Here is a 12,632-nt window from a genome sequence, read left to right on the forward strand (position 1 = left end):
ATGGTTTCCTTTCTCCCCCCATTACAAATATTCTTGAAATGAATCTTATTTTAAAATTTTTAAGGAGTTTTTATTTACTTTGAGAAAGACAGTGTGAGTGGGGGAGGGGCACCTAGAGGGAGAGAGAGAGGATCCCAAGTAAGCTCTGCACTGCCAGCACAGAGCTGGATGTGGGGCTTGAACCCTCGAAACCACGAGATCATGACTTGAGCAGAAACCAAGATTTGCACACCTGACTGAGCCACCCAGGCGCCCTGAAATGAATCTTTTTTATCTCCATGTACACATTTGAAGGGGTATCTCTAAGAATTTTCCAGATACTTATTCAATTTACTTAATTAAGAAAATTAAAGCATGGATATGTTGCCCTCGAAATTTGCATATTTATTTATATTCTCACTTATAGAGTATGAGAGTATGTATTTCCTCATAATCTCAACTATTACAGAAGAGATTTGCTTATTTTTCTTTTCGGTTTTACAACTTTACATTTTTTTCCAGTCAGAAAGACTAAAGTGATACTTTGTCTTTATTTATTTGTGGGGCTGAATATTTTGGCATATGTTATTACCCTTTCTAATTTACCCTATCTGTTTATAATGTAGCATATTTTTCTATTGGGTAGTTTATATTTTTCTTACTGATGTATAGCTTCTTTATTTTGGATATTAATCTTTTTTATACACTCCAAATATATTTTATCTTAATCCTTTGTTGTATACGTTACACATATTTTCTCTTAACTTATCATTTAGCTTTTGATTTTGTTGATGGTCCCTTTGATATACAAGATTGACATTCTCATACAGCCACATCCATTGATCTTCTTCCCATGGATTCTTCTCCCAAATCCAAACCCTTCTCTTCATTTTTCTTTTTCCCATTCTTGCCTAAGACACTCTCCCCTCTTTCCAAACCAGGGAAGTAGTCCTGAGCAGCCAGCTTTCACTCTTGCCTCTTTGCAGCTCATTCTCCACACCTGTTCCATTTGAAAATGTGTGTCTGATATTACTCCTTTTCTTAAAATTCTTCAACTGCTTCACATTACATTTAGAATGAAACCCATGCTTATTACCACTCGTTACCTATAAGTCCATTCAACTACCTGTCCATTCATCTATTTACCTATCTGTTCACCTCTCTGTGTACTTATCCACTCATCCATCGCTCCATCTATCCATCCACCCTCCATCTGTCCACCTATCCCTCACTCCCTCCACCCCTCCATCTATCCATCCATTCATTTATTCATCCATCTCTTCTCTTCGACCATGTGACTAATATTTAAAAAATGTATTTACTGCAATTTAAGTGGGGTTTGGGGAAGGAGTAGAACCAAGTATATATGATTCATTGTAGGATGGACAGATCATTCATCATTCAAACCGGGGCACTTTGAGAGTAAAATAAATTATAATGACACTGGTACAAGAGATGTAACCTGCAACTGTGTTAAGTATATACTTATCTAATTAACTATGAGAAGTTATTTTATTTAAATTATTGAAACTTCATAACATTTTTTATATCTGGTATGCTTTTAATTCCTTTAGTCTTCATTTAATAAGGATATTGTCTATTCTAACACTTACATTCTTCATTATGAACTTTACATCAATATTATTGAATTCATATAACTATGTTGAGCCTTTTTTAGTTGGAATTAAGTTAGATTTTGGGGGGAAAAATATTAAGAAACATGATGTATTGAATTTGCTCAGAAATGACACTATGAAGAACCACAACATTATATAGCTCCCTTTTATTTTAGCTATCAAGCACATTTCAGAATATTTAATGTTATCCTCATATGAATACTATATAATTAATAACTTTTATTTTAACTGATCTAAATTTGCCATATTTTTCCACTTAATTTTTTTACCCATTATAGTTGATATGTAGGAAAACTCTTAATATTTGCTTATTTGTTTCATAATTATTTAGAGCCCCACTTCAGATATATTTGTCTTTCATCTCACGTTATTTGTGTAGAGAATATATTTGTGGTGACTGTGGAAGACGTTAGTTTTCACAGATGGCTACAATAGCATCTCCCATTCTGTGTACTCTTAAGAATGTGACCTTACCACTCTAAGAGTCCCATTCTATTGAATCTAGGCTTAATGACTCAGTTGGAACTAACAAAAAACACTGTGTACCATCTGAACCATTCAGCTTCTGCCTAACTCTTTGACACACCCTTCTTCTGGATATTCCCTTTTGGGATGCTCATCAATGCATAGATGGTATGCTGTGAGGAAGCCAAACCACATGGAGAGGCCATGGTGTATAGATATTCTCATTTACAGTCTCAGGTGAGTGTTGTAGTTATGCTGCTAGCGTGAAGAAGCTTCTAGAGAATTCCAACCCCAGTGATTTTAGTCACTCCAGACATTCTTTCTAGTTGGGGCCCCAGACATTGAGGAGCAAAGACAGGTCATCCCCTGCTGTGCCCTGTCCATATTCCTGATGCTCTGAATCTGTGAGCACTAAGTTTGGGGTTGTTTGTTATACAGCAATAAGTAAACAAAACACTCCTGAATCTGTGCATAGAATAAGAAGTTATAATACCTTTTTCACTTACTAGCCTTAAAACCTTCATCATATCAATTAAACTTTCTTGGAGTCCAGCATTCTTATCTGTACACTAGGGACAGTGTTACCTGCCTTTCCAAAACCACAGAGAACTGGTGAGAATCAAGTGATAAAATGATGTCAAAGCACTCTGTAAAAATGGACGTGACAGTGTGAAGTGCTCTCCATAAACATGAAGAGATGCGTAAACATAAAGACTAACTTTGAGTCAAATATATAGATATTTTTTCTAAGCTCAAACAGGCTTACTGATTTCCCTGGGCACAGCTGGCCTAACAATATGGGACAGGAGACTTTGATCCCACGCAACTGCATGCTGTGTCTCCAAAACGTGAAAAGAGCTCTTCAGGGTATCATGTAAACACAGAAATTTCTTCCGAGAAAGTTAAGATTTGTGTGGGTCCACTGAGGATTGAAGAAATCCAGACATCTCAGACATGACCTGAGCTAAAACCAAAACTGCTAGAGAGATTGGCACCCGTGATGAGGTTTTTCTTGACAAACTAAGGTCACCGCATTAAAAAACGGTCAAAACCACTTATCAGGTGAGCTGCTTACTGTTGTTACTCCATGGCCAATCAAGGCCAGCCAGAATGGCTTGAATGTCTGACAGAAGTGCCAGACTGACGGAGCCATGCCCCCAAGGCGATCAGAGGTTCATAAAGAAAGCGTTTGACTTTTAGAAAAACAGTGAGAGAGGGATCTCCCACTTGGTTTGACTCCGTTTTCTTGTGAATCTAAGAAAGGACAGTGTTTACAAAAAGTACAAAGACTTGAACTTGCTGATTTTAATGCCTAGGTTGTTTTCAGGCCCCGATATTAGTAACCCTCTTTTTGATGCTATTAACCATGCTATACCTAAAACGAATGGAGCAGGGCACCTGGGTGGCTCAGTCATTTATGCATCCCACTCTTGATTCTGACTCAGGTCTTGATGTCACAGTTCCTGAGATTGAGCCCCATATCCACCTCCACAATAATAGCACAGAGTCTGTTTGGGATTCTCTCCCTCCCTATCTCTCTGTCTCTCCCCTATTCAAGTTCTCTCTCCCTCTCTCAAATGAATAAATAAATAAATAAGTGCTTTAAACAAATACTTTTAAAAAATTAAAAGGGAAAATGAATGGAGCGTCCTTGCTAGTTGCTGGTTCATTTTAGAAATTTTCCAGCTGTGAATAGGCAAATGAAAAAGATTTAAGGCTTATAGGTGGTGTCACATACTGGAAAGGACATTTGCTTTTTAGCAAGACCTTGGTTCAGATCATATTGTACACACAGTAGCTTGAACTTCAGCTATCTGCCTAAACTCTTAGAAGCTCAGAAATGTGGTAAACAGGGGTAATGTTTCCCTCCTTGTCCTACTGTGAGGATTAAATGGCGTCTTTCGTTTGGGGGAGCCAAGTCATGTCAACATCTCTATTCCAACTTCACTGGATCAGGTCCTTTACAAACACTAGTGTTCAGTATTCTGATTGTCTCCTTCCTCTTTCTCGCTTTACTCTGGATATTTCTTGAATTTCTTGGGTGTTTGTACCTGTGCTCATGCATCGATGTCAGGCCTCATAAAGTTGAGAAAAAAACAGTCTCTCAGCTTCAGCCTCTCAGACCATAGGCTTAAGGCTTAAGACTAGACATAATTTCCTCTCCATAATCCTATTTTCCTTTTCCTTCCTTGTTTACCTACATCCTCGTATTCATAACTCCCTCTTACTTGTATGCAAATCAGTTCATGATATAGACTTGAGAATCACCAGACTTGCCAGTTCCTAAGCACAACCAGACCCTGAATCCTGACCTGGGCTTACTGGGACACCTGACACACAGATTCTCCCACATTGTCTCTTTTCACCCCATGAAAGGCCAAGTGACCCATCTAATATCGCAGTAATAATTCAAACTCCGGTCTTGGGGTAACCACAGAGCCTCATTGATAGGCAGGGTTGGCTCTGGAGCTAGATTGCCTGGCATCAAAGCTGGGATCAGCCCTTCTGTCATCTGTGACTTAGGAAGAGTGTACTCTGTGTCAGTAGATTCTGAGTCTATTTTGAGGCTTAGCCTTGTAGCTGCCCTCCGTGATACTGACCTCTAAAGGTCACCCTGAAAAACCTGTGACACCTTCTTAGTAGGAAAAAAAACTCACATCTTTATTTTTCAGTCTCGGCAAATATGTGAGTGTACTTTTCCTGAGTAAATAACCGTTCTTTGTGTTTGATTTCTATTGTGTATTCAGTTTCCGTTTATGGGCAGAGTCATGGCTTAAATTAAGCCGACCTCCTAGGATTTCATGTTCAATACTTTCCCTTTCCTCTTACGTGTTGTTGAAGTTGCTGGGATATTTTTGGGGAACGCTGGCAGAGAAGCTAAGTAGTGCTGTCACACACATCCACATAAAACCATCTGGTGATTTTTTGACCCTCCCCCCAACCAAAGGAGCAGACCAGCTGGCTCCCAGATTAAGGTGCCAATGACATGGAGTTAGCGTTTGTAGGAGTTAGCTAAGAAGCCGGCTGACTCTCATGAACACTGCCCTGTAACTGGGGAAACTGACAGGTTGCAAATCAATAGAGCATTCCTTTCTAGTAAAGAAATTAGTAACTGTCAAACTGTCATAAGAGATGCAGAGTCAGTTAAAATAATCCTTGCAAGCCCCTCTTATGCGGGAGATCTGCAGGCCTCCCCAAGTCTCGGGCAGATACTTTCTACCTCTGGAGGGTGTGGACCACAGGCAGCAGAAAGCGACATGAAGCTGTTGGCTCTGTCCTGGGGACTTCGGAGAACTTAGTAAAAAAATCTCACTTGTACTACTTTGTGTAAGAAGAAAGAGGATTCGTGTGAATGGAAAGACCATATAACTATTAAGTTATAACCAGGATGTTTATTATTAGGAATATTTGGTAGGAAATGTCTTCTGAAGAATTTATTTATGCCCTTCCTCATTTATAATAAGATGTCAATCACTTAGTTTTTGATTCTTTTTAGACTTTTGGGCAGGAATTTAAACCAAACTGAAACTTGCATCAAAAACCCTAACTTATGGGGCCCCTGGGTGGCTCAGTTGGGTGTCCACCTTTGGATCGGGTCACGATCTCAGGGTTCATGCATTCAAGTCCCGCATCGGGCTCTCTGCTGTCAACACGGAGCCTGCTTCAGATCCTCTGCCACCCTCTCCCTCTGTTCCTCCCCTGCTTGCATTCATTCTCTCTCAACAATAAATAAAATATTAAAAAAAAAACAAAAAACGACCCAACATGACTACCAACAAACTTGCTAACCCTGAACCAAAGATAGATCGGTCAATCAATATTTGCTTCAGATACAGGTGAAATGAAAGGGTTTGTTTTAATTCTTTCTTTTGTTCAAAAACATCAAAATATTTTCAGAAATTAACTGAACAAAACACAGGGAGTTTTAATTCCAAGGTCTGTAATCACAGGGACAGATTGGAATCCCTGCTTAGGCTTTCAGAAAGATACATCCTATTACTGGGGACGGGGGAAGATTAGTAAGTTTTTTTGTTGCCATGGCTCATTTCTTGCTAGTGCCCCAACTTCAGGAAGTTGCTTATCTGAAATTTGGATTGACTTCTACAACTCTCCTTGTGCTGTCTTGACTAGAAAATCCTTGGAATGGCTAGGAAAGTGTTAACCAATGAAATCATTGTTCTAAGCATTCCTTTTAGCTCCTGAAGCTTATAAAGGAGATTAGGTACAGCTCCGGCTTTCTGAAAAAAGAGAAAAAAAAAGTCTCATTTCAAAAGGTATTATAGAAAAGCTCTCCCTCTTAATGCTTGCATTATTTAAAATAATTACTGTAACACCTGCACTTTGCTTTCTCTAAGGAGACTTCAATTTTTTGTACTAGGTAAAAATAAATCCCAGGTCCACTTTGTATGCTGAAATTTGCAGGGAAACGAGACTCTCCATTCAGCCTGACGTTTCCATTAGTGTTCAAATGAGTGATAGTCAAGCAGCTCACATTAGAGCCCTCCAGCCTCCACTAAATGTGATATGAAATTATCCCTGATACTTCAGGGGACAATTGTTCTCTACCCCCTACCCATCTCTATATACTGGAAGTCCCACTGTGTCATCACCTGTGTTGATTTTGGTTCAATTTGTGCCAGAGATAAGAATTTCCATTTTAAAATAACGAGAATGACTGACATCAATTGAGTGCTTACTGTGTGCCTGTTATTATGGCAAATACTGTGTATATATATTAACTTACATAATCTTTCACAGAACCTCATGAGGGAGGTGACATTACTCCCATTTATTTCACACAAGGAGAAAATAGAGGCGTGTTTTAAATTCCTTGAGTATGCTAAGCTCTGTGAGAGCCTGACTTGTTTTGTTCCCTGCTGTACTCTTTCAACATCTAGAAGAATGCCTGGCTCATAGTAGATGTTCAATAAATATTGCAGAACATGTAGAGGAACAAATGAATGCACAAACTGCCCCAAGGTTGCATAGCTAACTAGGACCCAGATGCACCTGTCTGACCCAACACCTGTATCCTTTGCAGCCTCAGCACATGGTTTCAGGCAGTGTGGCTGTCATGTGACCTTGTTCCGTTCAGAAGAAGAAAATGTGGCTACCTTCACACTGACATAGGCTTTTTGAAGTCACCAGCCAAAGCAAGAAGATTTAGGTCCTTAGGGCTGTCATTGCTACTTGTTTGGGTTTAATATAGCTAGGTGACCTGAAGAGATAACACCACATAGTGTGGTAGAATGAGATAGAACTCAACATCTCAATGTTACTGTCCTATCACCTGTAAAACAGAAATAAGTATATTTACTTCATATAGGTATTGTGAGGAATAAAAGGGAAAAAATGTAGACACAGTATCTAGCACCAATGTCCTGCACACAACAAGCAGCCAGTAATAGTTTACTTCTTTCTTCTATGCAATGTGAGACTGTGTCACCCAGTTTTGTGAGTAGGCAAGAAAATTGTCTGCTCTCTTCTTTTCAAGGAGAATATGGAGGGCAAAGCCTGAACAAGGACAAGGGCCTTAGCTTATAGAGGAGCAAATGTACTCAATTTGTACTGACTGTTCTCCTGCAGGTATGAATGTTCCTTTGCAGATATTTCAGCCTGTGTGTAAAATATTCTGAGATAATGCTGGCATTTGTGTAGATGGAAAAAAGGCCAAGCTGACTGAGGGGTTGTGGATGCTGGATTAGAGCCTAATTAAATAGGTTATGAAACTTTGTAGGTGATGTACGAAGGCCCTCGCTGTTTTGAGGTTAAGGAAGGCAGCCTTTTCAGAATTTTTATTAAGAGGGGGGATTATAATTAAACATTACAAAGGATTTGCATTTTAAGGACCTGGATTTTAAAAACTGTATTTATGGAGCTAAAAATACTTACCTGAAAATATACCTTACCAAAAAAAAAAAAAAAAAAAGTGCTTCCTCAACTTAATGGAAAGGCCTTTGACCCTTTTCTTTGAAAACAACATGTGAGCCTGTATAGGACTGAAGAGGAAAGGGGAGGATTGTGGGGAAAAGAGTTAAGTGGGGAGTTCTTTGAAAGTGGGGTCACCTGTGTTGCCTAGTCCTGAGCCTGTCACCTGAACTGAGCCCTGCAGTGGGAGCTGATTTGGGAAGTGATTTTGAAGACCTTAGTTGGGAAGAAAAGAAAAAGGATGCATGTGGAAGTGTAGACAGGGGCCCTGAAAGACCTGCTTATGAACTGCTGCTCTGGCTCACGAGGGCGGTGCTCTGAGTTTGTAGCGTGTTGCAATCCAAATCCAGAAGAGAATGTTACATCCCCAAGAGGACACTCAGCCAGAACTGAAGCACACTTCCCCAGACTGGGAAACAAGCTCTCCCCTCTTTTCCTGTTCCCTCCACTGTGGTCACCCAAAGACTCAGCACCGTTGCTGGATCTCTTAAACTGGCTTGGTGAATCCAACAGCTGAAAGAAGGCCTGTAGTGGAATGTTTTCCCCTTGAGATGACGGGTAATAAAGCCAGATTTAGGAATGGGATTTAGGAATGGGAAAAGGAAAGTAAACACAAAGTCCCATTTGTCTCCTATCTCCCACAGGATGACATCACGTAGCAGTATGAGGTGGGGGGGGGGGGGGGGCGGGGAATGTCTGCTGTGTTTGTGTCTCATTTCCATGGCTACTTTATGTGCTGTCCTTTTGGCTGCCATCTTCTTTTATTCTTGTCTTTCCTTATCTCTGCCCCTTTTCCAGCTGTTTAAATTTCCATTCTTCTCTTTTTCCCTAATACATTCCTGCTAAACTTTCCAAGCTTGATAGTTTTAGTGATAGCCCTTTTCACCTCTCCCAAAGGGTTAAATGCAAGAGTTGTGGTTTTTTAGAGGTAAGTTAAAAGAATACTTCTCTGAAAACTTTTTTTTTTTTTCATTGGAATCCTTTTTGAGATAACTTAATATGGATTGGGGTGTAGCAAAAGGAGGGCCTGTGCATCCTAACACTGGAGATCTTGGTAAATCCCAAGCAAGGTAAAGTAAGTTGGTCGTCATTTGGTACTCTGATAGCCTTAGAGAAGATAGAAGTGTAACTTAGATGGGGCTGAACATGTTTTCTGTGAAGACAGCAGCTGAGTAAATTATCAACTCTGTGCCTTCATAATATAATTATCAAGTTTAATAAGAATTTGAAAGATCTCTATTCATGTCTTAGTCCCAGGTACCTAAAACGAACTTTAAATTATTCATGCATAGTTAAACCAAAGCATTTGGCATTCTCCTATCAGCAAGCCCTCATCTCCTTCTATGACATATTTAGGCAAAATCCTAATTATGTTGCCAAATCCATAATATAGTCTCCATAATACAACTGCACGTCTATTCATAATTTTATTGGCTGAGTAACTGTCTTTGGGGATTATACCCTTTTCTCTTTCCCAGTAACCTTGTTCACTTCTTTTTTCTACCCAACCTGACTTGTTCATTTATTTCACACATGCTAAATGCCTGCCAGCACATGGTGCTCTGTGCTGGGCATTAGTAATAGAGTGGTGAGCAGGCAGAAATGGCTAACATTGACGTGTTGCCTCCAGTGCATTGTTTCTTAAAGCATCTCACTGACTTCAAATTAAAAAAAGCTCATTCCTTGACTTGGATATCAAGACTTTCAGACAAAGCAATGCCATTCTGCCAAATTCAATGAATATTACTTGGAGGATGGAACAGTTTGGCTTGTGAGAATACACCTTGAAATCAATGATTTATCAAGCTTTGTAAAATATCTACAAAAAGGGTGCGAATCACTGATTATGGTAAGATACACCCCAAGTAAAATCCAGATACAATTTTAGGGGAATGTATGGCATATATATGTATGTATTTTTACTTTTTTTCTCCTTTTGAGTTAGTTTCATTTTGAAGTTTTTTTTTAGAGATACAATTTACATACAACAAAATGGATAGATTTTAAGTTGTCATTTTGAATTTTGATAAATGCATATGGTTATGCAATGCCTACCTCTGTTAAGATAGAAAACATTTCCATCAACCCAGAAAGTTTCTCTCCTCAATCTAGTCAATCCTCTACCTTTTCCCAATCCCAGAAACTACCTCTGCTCCAAATTCTCTCACCATGGATTAGATTTATCTGTCCTTCAACTTGATGTAAATAAAATCAAGATAGTATATACTTTTTGGTTTCTGTTTTTTTCCTTTATATACTAAGTTTTTGAGATTCATCCATATCATTCAGTATATCAATATTCCTTTCTTCTGAGTAACTTTCCATTATTTGGATATACCACAGTTTGTTTATCCATCCAATTATTGATGGACATTGGTGTTGTCTTTAGTTATTACAGTAATGCTTCCTATCATATAAGTCTCTTTGTGGACTTTCTTTTTGTTTTGTTTTAATTTTTCTCGGGTAAAGATGTAAAATGGGACTCCTGGGTCATAGAATAGATTTCTGTTTAACTTTATAAGAACCTGCCAAACGGTTTTTCAAAATAGTTATTTCACATTACCATCAGCACTGTATGAAAATTCTAGTTGCTCCACATCTTCACCAAGAATTTGTATGTCAATCTTTTTATGGCTGTTTTTATGAACACTTACATACCATGATTTAAGTCCTAAGTTGGAAATACTTACATGAATATTTTTTCCCAGTCTGTGGCTTTTTCTCATTGGTGTTCTCCCAAATCTGTTGCTATGTGCTATTTATTTCTATGTTTCGTCCTCAATTAATTTAGGTTTTTGAAATAGAGAAGCTAAGAATGCAATTTTTCTTTTTTGAAGATTGTTGTAGCATCTGTCCTCTGAAGAAAATAAACATAAGATGCCTTTGCTAATTAAAACGAGGAAAGGCCAGGGAGTATAGAGCAATTAGGAGTTAAAATTTTTAATGTTTTCTTATCACATGGGGTTAGAAAATATTTTTTTTAAAAAAGAGAATGGAAAGACCTATACACGGTTGTAGACAGAGAACAAAAAGAGAGTGATGGGAAAGACTCTTGAGAGAGATTCATGAGAGGGGAATGACTGATGGAGCCATGTGGATGAACAAGTGGGAAGAGATAATCCAGGAGATAGAGATGGGGTTTATTTAGGAAAGACACCTGGCACTTTACCAGAGAAAGAGGAAGAGAAGGGAAAAGTGAAAATACAGAAATACATAGAAAGAGAAAAGGGAATTTGTAGGATATCCTGTCAAATGGCTCTGTACTAAATAAAGTATAGGATAAGCCTTTGTAGAGACAGAAAAAAGCATTGCTGGACTAGGAACTTGAAGGTGAGGTATTGCAACTGTAAGTCTGAAAGAGATGAGGGAAAGGACTGTCCATCAGAAATTAAGGGCAGTAATTTAAAAGGTGACCCATGGGTTCACTGGCCAGACCATGCATAATACCTCTTTTCAGATAAGGAGAAGGAAGGGGGTTAGTGTAGATGTGAGCACTTAAACAGGTAGACAAAGTAGTATAGGACAAAATGGTGAGGAATATCAACTGTTGAAAAAAAACCAATAAAATGGCAGACAAAAAGTCTGACTGTAACCTGAGGAAAGAGAAGTTCAAGAGCAGAAGAAGAATACAAAGTTCCTAAGAGCAAATGTGTTAAATGATGTTAGAGTTCGTTTGATTATGGGCAACCATACGTCTTGAAGCCCTATTTCTTTTTTTATGGGAAATTTTATGTAGGTATGGCCGACTCAGACTTTATTATGGCATTGTGGACATTCTCTATTTCGAGAAGGGAACCAAAAATATATTTTTGGAAATTTAATAGAGAAATTTTGCTGCAGTTCTATGAGCTCCAAGTTTCTGTATAATCTTTTATATGTAGGTCTAATAATTATATAAAAATACAGTCAAGTGAATCCAGAAAAGGGCAAAAATCGTTTTACACCATGACCCAATGGTACTTATCTCAGGTATGCAAGTCTGGTTCACCATTCAAAACTCAATTAATGTAATCCATCACATCAACAAACTAAAAAAAACCTCACATGATTGTATGAATAGATGCAGAAAAATTAGATGAATCCAACACCCATCATGATAGAAAGCTCTCAATAAACTAGAAATAGAGGTCTCTCAATCAAATAAAAACTACAAAAAAATGTAGATCACACTTACTGGTAAGAAATTCAAAGCTTTGCCACTAAGATCAGGTACAAGGCAAGTATATCTCCTTTTACAATTCCTTTTCAATTTGTGCTGGAAGTTACAGCTAATGCAAGAAGATAAGAAAATACAGACTGGGAAAAATGACACAAAATTGCCTTTGTAGATGACATGATAGTCTATGTAGGAAATCCCAAAGAACTGACCAAAAAGAAAGCAACAAAACAAAAACCTAGAGCTAATAAGTGATTTTGGCAAGGTTGAAGGATATAAGGTTAATATGCAAAAGTCAATTGCCAATCCTATATACCAGCAACAAAAAAGTGGCGTTTGAAATGAAAAGTACGATACCATTTATTTTAGCACCCCAAAATATGAAATATTTGGGTATAAATGTCACAAAATACGTACAAGGTATGATGTATGAAATCAAAGAAGAACTAAATTCATGAAGAGATACT

Source organism: Puma concolor, chromosome A1, assembly GCF_028749965.1.
Source record: "Puma concolor isolate L17-30 chromosome A1, mPumCon1.1.hap2, whole genome shotgun sequence".
Classification (NCBI taxonomy): domain Eukaryota; kingdom Metazoa; phylum Chordata; class Mammalia; order Carnivora; family Felidae; genus Puma; species Puma concolor.